The sequence below is a fragment of the Populus euphratica genome, unplaced genomic scaffold, assembly GCF_000495115.2.
Source record: "Populus euphratica unplaced genomic scaffold, PopEup_1.0 scaffold367.1, whole genome shotgun sequence".
Classification (NCBI taxonomy): domain Eukaryota; kingdom Viridiplantae; phylum Streptophyta; class Magnoliopsida; order Malpighiales; family Salicaceae; genus Populus; species Populus euphratica.
Genome location: NW_011500255.1, coordinates 219,868 through 233,161, shown reverse-complemented (window position 1 = coordinate 233,161; position 13,294 = coordinate 219,868). Strand labels below are relative to the sequence as shown.

The 13,294-nt window shown below is 28.0% G+C and overlaps 1 pseudogene; it reads left to right on the top strand.

Moving 5' to 3' along the window:
* The first annotated feature begins 1,019 nt into the window (after positions 1 to 1,019).
* The window catches only part of LOC105112785 (4-coumarate--CoA ligase-like 9), a 26,236-nt pseudogene continuing 13,961 nt past the window's right edge, over positions 1,020 to 13,294 (top strand).

Sequence of the window (13,294 nt, the reverse complement as noted above, 5' to 3'; positions counted from 1 at the left end):
TATATTTTTTTAAAATTGATTCAACCCCTGGCGGAGGGGTCAATATACTAGTTAGAACTATAAACGTAAAGTATTGGTGGAATAACACCATTTGATTTTTTTTTGTTTGTGAAATAACACTTTCATCTTGTCAGGCTTTAAAAGCGTGACTAGGTGAAAGTTCAATAATCTTGTTCAATTGGTTGACCGGTTGGATCCAATTGTATTAATTAATTGATCATTTCATATAAAACCTATAATTTTATGAACCTTTTTCTTCCAAATATATTTATGAGTCAAAATATATATTTTTATCCAACTTTTACAATAAAAAATAAACTCAAATTAAAATATCAAAACATTATTATTTGCACAATAGTTATCTCTTGTTTTTAATGTCAATAATGTAGTTAAATTTATGATAACGATTGATCTTGAGTAGTCAGGTATGGATCTGCTATAACTTAAAAAAGATCTGTTCCAAATAAATTACATGGATAGACTAATTGATATATTTATGAATTAGTGGGACATGTTTAGGACCAAGATAGGGTATGGTTGTGTCGGAGCAAAATAGTGAATTAAGAGGGTTATTATTTTTTATCGGACTGTTGAATCCTGCTTAAATTTTTAAAAGACTTTTCAAAGGTTATTTATCCCATTGTATCTAATATATCATTATCTAAACTGTTGGTTTTTTAGATATTAAAAATCTAGCTAAGACACTTTTAATTTTAGCAATTTTAAGGTTTTTCTTGTTATTTTTAGAATCAATTGACTAGTTTCAATGACAATTATGACCTGGCCGATTGGTTAAGTTAAAATTGTGATATTTATTAAATATGGTTTTTCACAAACATGATAAGAATTTTTTTTTAGAAGATATTATTTCATCAATTTTTTACGTTTACTTGTACCCTGCATGTTCAATAACATGACAATCTGCTGCGGCCACTGAAATTCTTCAGCCTGTAGGTGATGATCAGTGATTGATGTCCAATCAACCCCATTGTTCCAGTACTAAAACACCAACGTAAAGCTTGATCAAACATGGATCAAACCAACTCCCCAATCGATCCACAGTGTGGCTTCAACCCCATAACAAAGATTTTCCATAGCATGAGACCCCCTCTTCATCTCCCTCCAGAGGACACTCTTTTCACTATAGCTGAATATGCTCTCTCACGCCAAGCCGACTCTCCATGGCCTGATGCCATTGCTCTAATCAACTCAGCCACAGGCCAACAACTTTCCTACTCTGATTTCACTAAACAAGTCAAGTCCCTAGCCTTCTATCTCCAAAACGTTGCTAAACTCTCCAAAAATGACAGTGTTTATTCTCTGTCCAAACTCCATTCAAGTCCCCATTCTTTACTTCTTCTTCTTTCCCTTGGTTTAATATTCTCCCCTGCAAATCCCTTAAACACTGAATCAGAGATTTTACACCAATTCAATCTCTCTGAACCAGTAATTGCCTTTGCGGTATTAGCTACATGTCACAAGCTCCCAAAGTTGAAACACAGAACCATTCTCATTGACTCGCCTGAGTTTGACCTAATACTCACCATGTTTCCTGCAACAACAACAGCACAGCAAGAAAAGAAGAAGGTTAAATTCTGTCAATCGGATTTGGCTGCGATCCTGTACTCTTCAGGCATTACAGTGAGAGTCAAAGGAGTGATGTTGACTAACAGGAACCTAATGGCAGTAGTAGCAGGATATGCTAAGCTAGAAAGACAATCACCTCCTGTTATGCTCTATACAATGCCACTTTTTCACGTTTTTGGGTTCTTTAGTATTTTCAAATCGGTCGCATTAAGCGAAACTGTGGTAGTGATGGAGCGGTTTGAGTTGAAGATGCTGAGGGGAGTTGAGGAGTTTAAGATTACCCACGTGGCATCTGCGCCACCAGTGGTTGTAGCGATGGCGAAGAGTACTGACTTGGTAGCATGATAAAGTCGCTGGAGGTGGTGGCCTGTGGTGGAGCCGCTAGGAAAGGATGTGGATGTTATCAAGGCGTTTGCAGACAGGTTTCCTACGGTGGACCTATGGCAGGTTAGTTAAAAATAACCTCAATTTAATTTCAAATTAAAATACTCATTATTAATTGATAAATCTTAAACCTATAAGTTTTATCAATTAAATTTCTAATATTTTAAAAACTTCTCATTATTTTTATTAATAGTAATCAACAATTTTTATCATTTTTTCTTGAAATTAATATTATTTTAGAGCATATTAAATATGCACATTAATTGCGCAATATATAATGTGAAGATTTGGGATTATCGAAATAAGAGTTATATAATTAAACTCGCTTAAATTCAAAGTTTGTGTCTTTTGATCAGGGATTTATTCTTTAGTAGGCCAATGTGTTCAGGAAAGAAACTTTCAAAAAGTATTAATCGAAGAAGGTAATTTAAAAATATTTCTCTCTATTAAAAAAAGAGTATACACAATTAATTAAGTTAGTGGCTCCAAAGAAGAAGAAAGAAAACAAGTTAAGTTACACAAGCTATGCATGATAGCATTAGCTCTAAATTTTTTGTTCTTGTTCTTGTTTTGTTTTTTTAAAAAGCCATTTGATCTTAATATAAATTCGGTCTTAAGAGCGAGAACAATTATCAGATTGGAATAAGCATGCATTGATGATACTGTTGGGGGCATAAAATCATATATATATTGTTTATAAAAAAAATTAAAATTTTATTTTATTTGTTTGAAATTATTTTTTTTAATATTTTCATGCCAATATTAAAATAAGTTTCTTTTTTTAACTATTATTTTAATATTTTTTGAATAAAAAATATTTTAAAAAATAATCATTAAAATAGTAATAAATAGACTTTAAATAATAAGGCAAGATGTTGAGTTGTTTCTTGTTATGCTAGTTTAATGTCGAGCCATATTTAGGAGCAATGAAGTTTGGTATGAGTGGTTCCTAGGCACTGATGAATGGATGAAGATATATTACCTACCACTTTAGAAAAATAAAAATAAATAAATAAATAAATCTAAAAGCACCAATTATTCGAGATATAAAATATTGTGGATTTAAACAGATAATGGATGTCCTTGATCTAATGAAAAAATTAACAATAATTGCTATCGAAGGTGAAATCATTTTTTCTAGAAGATTCATTGGGTATTACAAAATTAATTTATATAAATTAGTTTACATATATTTTTATAGCATAATAAATTGAGTTTATTACCCTTAAAAAAAAAACTTTTACCCAAAGCTTTTTATCTTTCAATATTTTTTCTATAATACAATTATATCTTTTCTATACATAGTAAAAGCATAATAAAAAAATTATACTTGCACAAAATTTTTTTTCATCCTTTTATTTTCTTAGAACAGTGAAGTGAGGGGATTTATTTTAAAATAAAAAAAAATTTAAGGTTGGTTCCGAGGTATTTTTATAAGTTCATTATGTTTTCTTTCCTAATTATGTGTGCACTCACTTAGGGTTATTTGGTAATTTCAAAGTCATAAATATTATAAAAAAGGTTTAAGCATGCAACGCTCATGTAAAAATGTAGACGATACTGTACTTTCCAAGCAGCGCGTGCAAAGATATTCGGTTACCAAACATTGCTTTTTACGGTCATGTTTAAATCATAGCGGTGGCTAATCCATGATATATAGTTTGGGTATGCATGACGGATCTTTAATATGGTATTAATGGATATTTTTTTCTTTTTAGTAATTTTTATGTTTTACCCTTCAAAATCTCAATGTAGACGTTAAATTGTTTTTTTTGTACTTGATTTCTGTTTTTTTAATTATTATTTATTTTTTTATAAAACAATTTAGGAAATTATAGTTTTTATTTTAATTTCATCATCCTTTTATTTTTTCCATATATTATATTTGATCTCTATTATTTTTATTATTATTTGTTTTAATTGAGCTAATTTTTAAAATTGAATTGTTTTTGTAATTTTATCATCCAAGTTTTTTTCTTATCATATTTAATTCTTTTTGTTTTGATTGACATTTTTTTTCACTTTGAAAATTTTTTTAAATTAATTTTTTTCTGATTTTATCTTTGAACATTAAATTGGTTGAGAATTAAGTTTCTTGATTTAGTGCAGATCTAGGATTTCACGGATTAGAAATTTGAAAGATTATTCCAAATTTGTTTCATTTTGTTTCCCTTTTTCTAACCTAATATTTTTCAGTTTTATCCTTCAATATTTATTTAATTGAAGATTGAATTATATTATTATTTTTATCTACTTTCTATTGGATTTTTCATTGATTTGTTTTTTAAAAATAGCTTGAGTTATCCTACTCTTCAATATTAGATTGTTTAATAATTAAGTTTCATAGTTTTATTCAATTTATTTTCAACAAGATTATCATGGTATCATAACCAGGTTACAGGTTTGCATGTTGAATCAGATGGACTTTGGTTGTTTTTTTTTTTTTTACCTTTTTTGGATTTTACTTTTTTATTTATTTTCATTCTTAAATATTTTACTTTCTAGGAATTGATCTTTTAAGCTTTTTCATCATTTTAATTTCTATGAGGTTATTGCATTATTATTTAATTTTTTCTTTATTATCAAATAAGATCCTTCAACATTTGATTTTTTATTTTAATTTTAATCATCACAATTAATTGATTCAGAATTGACAATCATACTTTTATTTTTTTCAATAAATTATCTCGATATCATAACCACGTTACAAGTTTTGAATGTTAAATTAGATGGACTCTAGTTTTTTTTTTTTTTTTACCTTTTTTGGATTTTTTTCTTTTTTAATTTCATCCTTAAATATTTTGTTTACTAGGAATTGATTTTCTAACCTTTTTCATCATTTTAATTTTCATGAGGTTATTGTACTTTTATTTAAGTTTTTTCTCGTTATTAGATAATATCCTTCAATATTTGATTTTTTAAATTAATTTTTATTTTAATTTCAATCATCAACATTTAATTGATTGAGAATTAACAATCATACTTTTGTTTTCTTTTCTAAGAGGTTTGCGTAATCTTATACTTATGCTAACCTTATTCAACTTGAGCTTTTTTTCACTATTTTTATTTATTTTTTTTTCTCATTTTGACTGTCTAACATTAAGTTATTTGATAATTGAGTATAATGAATTTATTCAATTTGCTTTTAGTAGGGTTAACCTAGTGTCATAATCAAGTCGTGTATTTAGTGTGCTAACTTGGATAGGTTTGGGTTAGATTTTTTTAAGCTTTTCTTGTTTTTGGTTTTTTTGTATTTTTTAATATTTATTTAATTAAAGATTAAATTATATTATTATTTTTATCTGCTTTCTATTGGATTTTTCATTGATTTATTTTTTCAAAAATAGCTTGAGTTATCCTCCTCTTCAATATTAGATTGTTTAATAATTAAGTTTCATAGTTTTATTCAATTTATTTTCAACAAGATTATCGTGGTGTCGTAACCAAGTTACAAATTTTGCATGTTGAATCAGATGGACTCTAATTGTTGTTTATTTTCTATCTTTTTTGGATTTTACTTTTTTATTTATTTTTATTCTTAAATATTTTACTTTCTAGGAATTGATCTTTTAAGCTTTTTCATCATTTTAATTTCTATGAGGTGATTGCATTATTATTTAATTTTTTCTTTATTATCAGATAAGATCCTTCAACATTTGATTTTTTATTTTAATTTTAATCATCAATAGTTGATTGATTCAGAATTGACAATCATACTTTTATTTTTTTCAATAAATTATCTCGATATCATAACCACATTACAGGTTTTGAATGATAAATCAGATGGACTCTAGTTTTTTTTTAGACCTTTTTTGGATTTTTTTTCTTTTTTAATTTCATCCTTAAATATTTTGTTTGCTAGGAATTGATTTTCTAACCTTTTTCATCATTTTAGTTTTCATGAGGTTATTGTACTTTTATTTAAATTTTTTCTCGTTAGCAGATAAGATCCTTCAATATTTGATTTTTTTAAATTAATTTTTATTTTAATTTCAATCATCAATATTTACTTGATTGAGAATTAACAATTATACATTTGTTTTCTTTTCTAAGAGGTTTGCGTAATCTTATGCCTATGCTAACCTTATTCGACTTGGGTTTTTTTTCCATTTTTTTTATTTAATTTGTTTTTTTTTATTTTAACTGTGTAACATTAAGTTGTTTGATAATTGAGCATAATGAATTTATTCAATTTGCTTTTAGTAGGCTAACCTAGTGTCATAATCAAGTTGTGTATTTAGTGTGCTAACTTGGATAGGTTTGGGTTAGATTTTTTTAAGCTTTTTTTGTTTTTTTTTCACTTTATTTATCATCATTGTATTTTTTTACTCATGTTATCAAATTAGCCAAGTATATGGAACCTAATCGAGTTAATGATTCGAGTCTTTTTTTTTTTTGCTTTTATAAGAATGTTGATATTGCATTGGCATCCTATGTTGGAGAAAAAATTAAGTTGCTTTGTAGTGTAGTGCGAGCCATCCATTTGGTTAATAAAGCTAATCAAGATATATGAATGCTTCATGATTTTAATTAGAATCTAACTAAATTATTGACTTGTGCTACAGCTCGAGTCAAATATTTTTTTAATATAAAAAATATATTTAGTTGCTAATTCTTTTTTCTAGTGGAAAAGAAATTTAAACAATGTGAGAGTGACTCGATGTGAAATAATTCAATCGGCATATCCAAAGACAACCCAAATGACTGGTAAAATCATAATTTAACTCAAAAAAATCTCAAGATGATGTACTTTTTTTAATATTAAGATAAAAATATATTGGATTGACTTGGATAATTCTGAGTTCACATGCCAAATCTGCAACCCAGGTTATAAGTCCATGATAACCAAATCAAAATAAGTTATGAAACTCAATTATTAATTAATACAATGTTGAAGGATAAAATTAAAAAAAATAATAACAAAAAAGACCTAAAAACTGAATTAACCTGCCAAGGTTGTGACTTGAGTTATAAGGTTGAGATAACTCATAAAAAAAAATCAAAATAAATATAAAACTCAATCCTTAATAAGTACGTTGTTGAAGAATGCTATTAAAAAAAACAAATCAATTAAAAGAATTTAAAGAAAACACATAAGTCAATCCACCAAACATATAATCTAGGTTATGAGATATAGATAACCTCACAGAAAGAGAATAAACAATGACATGATTTAACCTGGATAATCTAATCTAACATAACCTCATAGAAAGTAAATAAAAATAAAATATAAAGCTCAATTTCTAATTAATCAAATATTGAAGTATTATTTTTTTAAAAAAAATCCATTTAAAAAATGATATAAGAAATAATCTAAGTCAATTCAGGTTAACTCGCTAAACACTATTCTTGGGTTAAAATGCCAAGATAACCTAATAAAAAGTAAAATAAAATAAATCATGAAGTCTAATTTTCAATAAATTACATTATTAAATATTGAAATTGGGGGGTCAATTAATGAAAAGAAAATAATTAAGTCAATTAGGTCAATCCACATAACCTTAACTTGAGTTATGAGACTGAAACGAACCAATAAAAATAAAATTCAATGTTGAAGGACCCATTATCAGGGTCTTGAGATCAATATAACCTCATAAGAAATAAAAAAAATGACTAAATTTAACTTGGGTTAACTTGTCAAAACTTATGAAAATGGTTATGAGACTAAGATAAATCCATAGAAAGCAAATCAAAATAAATTATGAAACTCAATTCTTAACGATCTAATATTGAACGATGAAATTGAGGAAAAAAATCAATTGAAAAAAGATATAAAAAACTATTTGAGTTAACTTCAATTAACCTGATAAGTATTATTTTCAAGTTATGAAGCTATAATAATATAATAGAAAGTAAACAAAAATAAATCATTAAAGTTAATTCTTAATCAACCCAATATTAAATGATGAAATTAGAATAAATAGTCAATTAAAAAGAAAAAACCCAAGTCAAATGATTTAACATGCCAAACTCACAACTTGTGTCATGAGTGTTGGACAACCTAATAAAAATCAAATTCAATGTTGAATGATGATTTAAAAAAAAAAACATTGATCGAGTAAAATCAAAATAAATAAAAAACAATTTCTAAATGAATAGCGTTTTGTTGGGCGAGGCATAGTAAAATCCCCTTATCTTTTAGGCTTTTCTTAACTAGTATGGATACATGCGAGTTGTTAATGGATATAAAAGCGTGACCATATAACCTATGCTTAGTAATTTTGAATACATATCTTTTAAGAGGATAGGTGAGGGTGAGAATTATTCTTGGTTTCTTTGGTAAGATTTTATTAGATTGTTTTTGGCTTGGTTTTCTTGCGAGTTAATGAGTTGATTTATTGGAACAAACTTAGCAAGGCTGATATTATATATTTAGGAAGACATTGTTTGATAGCTTTGGGTTTGAAAATTTTAGTTTTGAAAATTATTTTTGCTCTTATATCCTCTTTATACATTATCTACCTCAACATCTGTTTTCTTCCAAGTAAACCCTTATTCTCAATAGGTTCTGATATTTTATTGGCTTTTATCTCTTATTTTATTCTTCAATAATGATAACAACATCATATAAAAATTAGGTAGAGCTACCCATCAAATGCTCATAATATAGGGGCTTGAAAGTATTGACAAATAATGATAACAACATCATATAAAAATTAGGTAAAGCTACCTATCAGATGCTCATAATATGGGGACTTGAAAGTATTGACAAATAAATTTATCATTTTTTTTCTTTAACAAAGGTGGGTTATACATGCATTGCCTTGTTGTTCCACCTATGAGTGTACTCCTTTACAATTTTCTTGTCGCTTTTCTCCATCACTATTAAACTTGTCTAATCCAAGGGGATGTCAATATTGAACTTGTATTGCTTCTAGAAAGCATCAAAAAGATCATTCTATTTCTTGATCCTTGTGTTATCTAAGGTAATGTACTAGCTTAATGCAAAACTGGTCAAACTATCTTGGAAGAAATCAATGAGCAACATCTTATCAAGTATGACCTCTGTCATTTTATTATAATATGACTTTAAGTGTGTATTACGGCATTTAATCATGTGAACTTACAAATTCTAGCACTTTATACTTTTTAGGCAACATTACATTTTGTACCAGACATATCTCAGTTGCTCTAACTAGGTCATAGAAGTCAAATCCCTTAATATTTCCTCTAAGATAGCCAACTTATCTTGATCAGAATGATCAAGGGTTTAACTTTGTGGAGTTTCTCTATTGTTAGATCTATTATGGCTAACATTTGAGTAAGTGTAATTGGGCAAGCCATCAAAATATTTGTTATTCCTTGTGGTTCAGTCATAAGATTTGCCCCTATGTTTTGTGAGCCAGGGAGAACTGAAGCTATCAGTGGTGTGATACGACCAAAAAGTTGATATCTTTTTCTAAGTGTATGAGTGTTGAAGTAATAAATAACTTGGCAAGACTGAGGTCAAACCACATGAAAGTTAACTATATAAATTATAAATAATAATAATAATAATAATAATAATAATAATAATAATAATAAGTTGAAGAGAACTTTGAAATGTAAGATTAATGTGAGTATTTCAACAAGGATAAAATAATTATCAATGTTAGACGATCTACTAATGGTATTTCAAACAAGTATAGTATAAACTTTTTTTATTACTTAATTGGAAACCACATACAAAGAAGGTTCTAATCGGATAATAAATTATTAACATGATTGCATTAGTTATCTTATTCGAATAATGCTAATACTTGTAAATGTTGGCAGGTATTTATGATTATAACTTATGTTAACAACAAATCAAGTTTCTTTCATAGCATAGTGATTAGTACTTAAAAGTGTATTCTTATCATGGGTTTATATCATCATTTTGCACTTGAAGTATCAATAACTCCTTAACTAAAACATGTTTTGTAATAATATATCTAATAATATAAGATACCTTTAATTTGTGGTAAATGTTCATTTTAAATGCAGGCCTATCACATAAATGAAAGGATTGATTGATGACTTTATGAACTTAAATTGCAAGGATAAAGAGATGACCAAACTTAGAAAAGAGATGTTGGTGCAATCCAAACCGGAACACTATTCGGTAATTGGGTCATATCTGGAGCTATATATCTCAGATTTAGGTCCACTTTATATGGATGGAAAGGTAAGACATAGGCCTACAACTTTCATATAGATCCTAAGATCTAAAAAGGCCATTATCAAGTCAAAATTATAGCAACAACAAAGAAGCCCGAATCTGTCTTTCAGCCCAAGCACTGTTCGGTATTTTGGCGATATCTGGTGTTCTAGAAGTCCAAATAAGCTGTATTTTTTACACAAGAAAGCTGAGATAATTGCCTACAACTTTCATGTTTTTAACGGGCTCCAATTTTAACGTTATCAATGGCGTTTTGGGCAGACAAAAGAAGATAAGGATTGTCACCAAGTCAAAAGTTGGCCACCCACTTATCAATTAGTCATCAAATCAATAGTTCCTAATTTTGGCCTATAAAAGGAGGCATTTGCCATGCATTTAGGCATCTTGGTGTTCAGATCAAGATCATGCTCTTCCTTTCTCTCTTTGTATTTTTTGTAATGTTTATGCTTTGCTTTCATTAATATCAAGTTTATGCCTTTCATTTCCTTTCCTTTACTTAGTTAGCTTTTATATTCTTATTTTGTTTATCTATTTTGATTTCTTTCATTATGTCTAGCTAAGTTAATTATGTCAAGGTGAAAAGGTTACACTAATGGTGTAAGAATAAGTATAATGTAAACTTAAGATGAACTTCAATGTTTGATACTAACATGTTTTATATTTGTTATCTTGTTCACTCTTTAATACTTTGCTTGTTAAATGATTAATCTTGATTTATGTTGTATAACACTTGGTACAACAAATGCTTCGCACTTTCATAGCCCATAATGTATGGTATAACCGACACCTGAGATATGAAAAGAACTTGATTTGTTGTTAACATAAGTTATAATCATGAATGCTTGACGAGATTTACAAGTATTAGCATTAATCGAATAAGATGACTAATGTAATCATGTTAACAATCTATAATCTGATTGAAACCTCCTTTATGTGTGGTTTCCAATTGAATAATAAGAGTTTATACTATACTTGTTTGACATACCATTAGTGGATCCTCTAACCTTGACATTTGTTATTATCATTGTTTAATTGTTACATTAATATTTCATCTCAAAGTTCTCATCATCATCATCTTCTTCTTCTTCTCTTTCTTTATTATTATTATTATTATTATTATTATTATTATTATTATTATTATTACTATTGTTGTTGTTGTTGTTGTTGTTATTTTATAATTGTTGTTTATAATTTGTACAATTAACCTCCCTGTGGTTCGACCCCGGTCTTGCCGGGTTATTTATTACTTCGACACTCCTACACTTGGGAGAAGACATCAATCTTTTTGTCGTGTCACATAGGTATCGATTATACCATATGATTGGGTTATAAAAGTGCCAAGTATTTGTTGTATCAAGTATTATATAATATAGATCTAGATTAACCATTTAATAGGTAAGGTACTAAAAGTGAACAAGATAACAAATATAAAACATGTAAGTATCAAACATTAAAGTTCATGTTGAGTTTATACTACATTTATTTTTACACTATTAGTGTAACCTTTTTACTTTGACATAATAAACTTAACTAAACATAATAAAAAAGAAAAACATAAGTGTCGCACGTGTGCGGAGATTAGTACTTAAAAGTGCATATTTATCATGGTTTTATATCATCATTTTGCACTTGAAGTATCACTAATTCCTTAACTAAAGCATGTTTTATAATAATATATCTAATAATATAATATACCTTTAATTTATGGTAAATGTTCATTTTAAATACAGGCCTATCACATAAATGAAAGGATTGATTGATGACTTTAAGAACTTAAATTGCAAGGGCAAAGAGATGACTAAAATTAGAAAAGAGATGTCGGTGCAATCCAAACTAGAACATTGTTCGGTAATTGGGCCATACCTGGAGCTATAGATCTCAGATTTAGATCTACTTGATATGGAAGGAAAGGTAAGACATAGACCTACAACTTTCATATGGAGCCCAAGATCTAAAAAGGCCATTATCAAGCCCAAATTGTAGCAACAACAAAGAAGCCCGAATCTGTCTTCCAGCCCAAGCACTGTTCGGTATTTTGGCCATATCTGGAGTTCTAGAAGTCCAAATGAGCTGAAGTTTTTACACAAGAAAGCTGAGACAATTGCCTACAACTTTCATGTTTGCAACTGGCTCCAATTTTGACGTTATCAATGACGTTTTGGGCAGACAAGAGAAGATAAAGATTGTCACCAAGTCAAAAGTTGGCCACCCACTTATCAATTAGTCATCAAATCAATAGTTCCTAATTTTGGCCTATAAAAGGAGGCATTTGCCATGCATTTAGGCATCTTGGTTTCCAGATCAAGATCATGCTCTTCCTTTCTCTCTTTGTATTTTTTATGCTTTGTTTTCATTAATATTAAGTTTATGCCTTTCATTTCCTTTCCTTTACTTAGTTAACTTTTATGTTCTTATTTTGTTTATCTATTTTGCTTTCTTTCATTATGTCTAGCTAAGTTAATTATGTCAAGGTGAAAAGGTTACACTAATGGTGTAAGAATAAGTATAATGTAAACTTAATATGGACTTTAATGTTTGATACTAACATGTTTTATATTTGTTATCTTGTTCACTCTTTAATACTTTGCTTGTTAAATGACTAATCTTGATTTATGTTGTATAACACTTGGTACAACAAATGCTTGGCACTTTCATAGCCCATAATGTATGGTATAACCGACACCTGAGCTATGAAAGGAACTTGATTTATTGTTAACATAAGTTATAATCATGAATGCTTGACGAGATTTACAAGTATTAGCATTAATTGAATAAGATGACTAATGTAATCATGTTAACAATATATAATCTGATTGGAACCTCCTTTGTGTGTGGTTTCCAATTCAATAATAAGAGTTTATACTATACTTGTTTGATATACCATTAGTGGAACCTCTAACCTTGACATTTGTTATTATCATTGTTTAATCGTTACATTAATATTCCATCTCAAAGTTCTCATCTTCTTCTTCTTCTTCTCCTTCTTTTTCTTTATTATTATTATTATTATTATTATTATTATTATTATTATTAGTACTACTACTACTACTACTACTACTACTACTACTACTACTACTACTACTACTACTACTACTACTACTACTACTACTACTACTACTACTACTACTACTACTACTACTACTACTACTACTACTACTACTACTACTACTACTACTACTACTA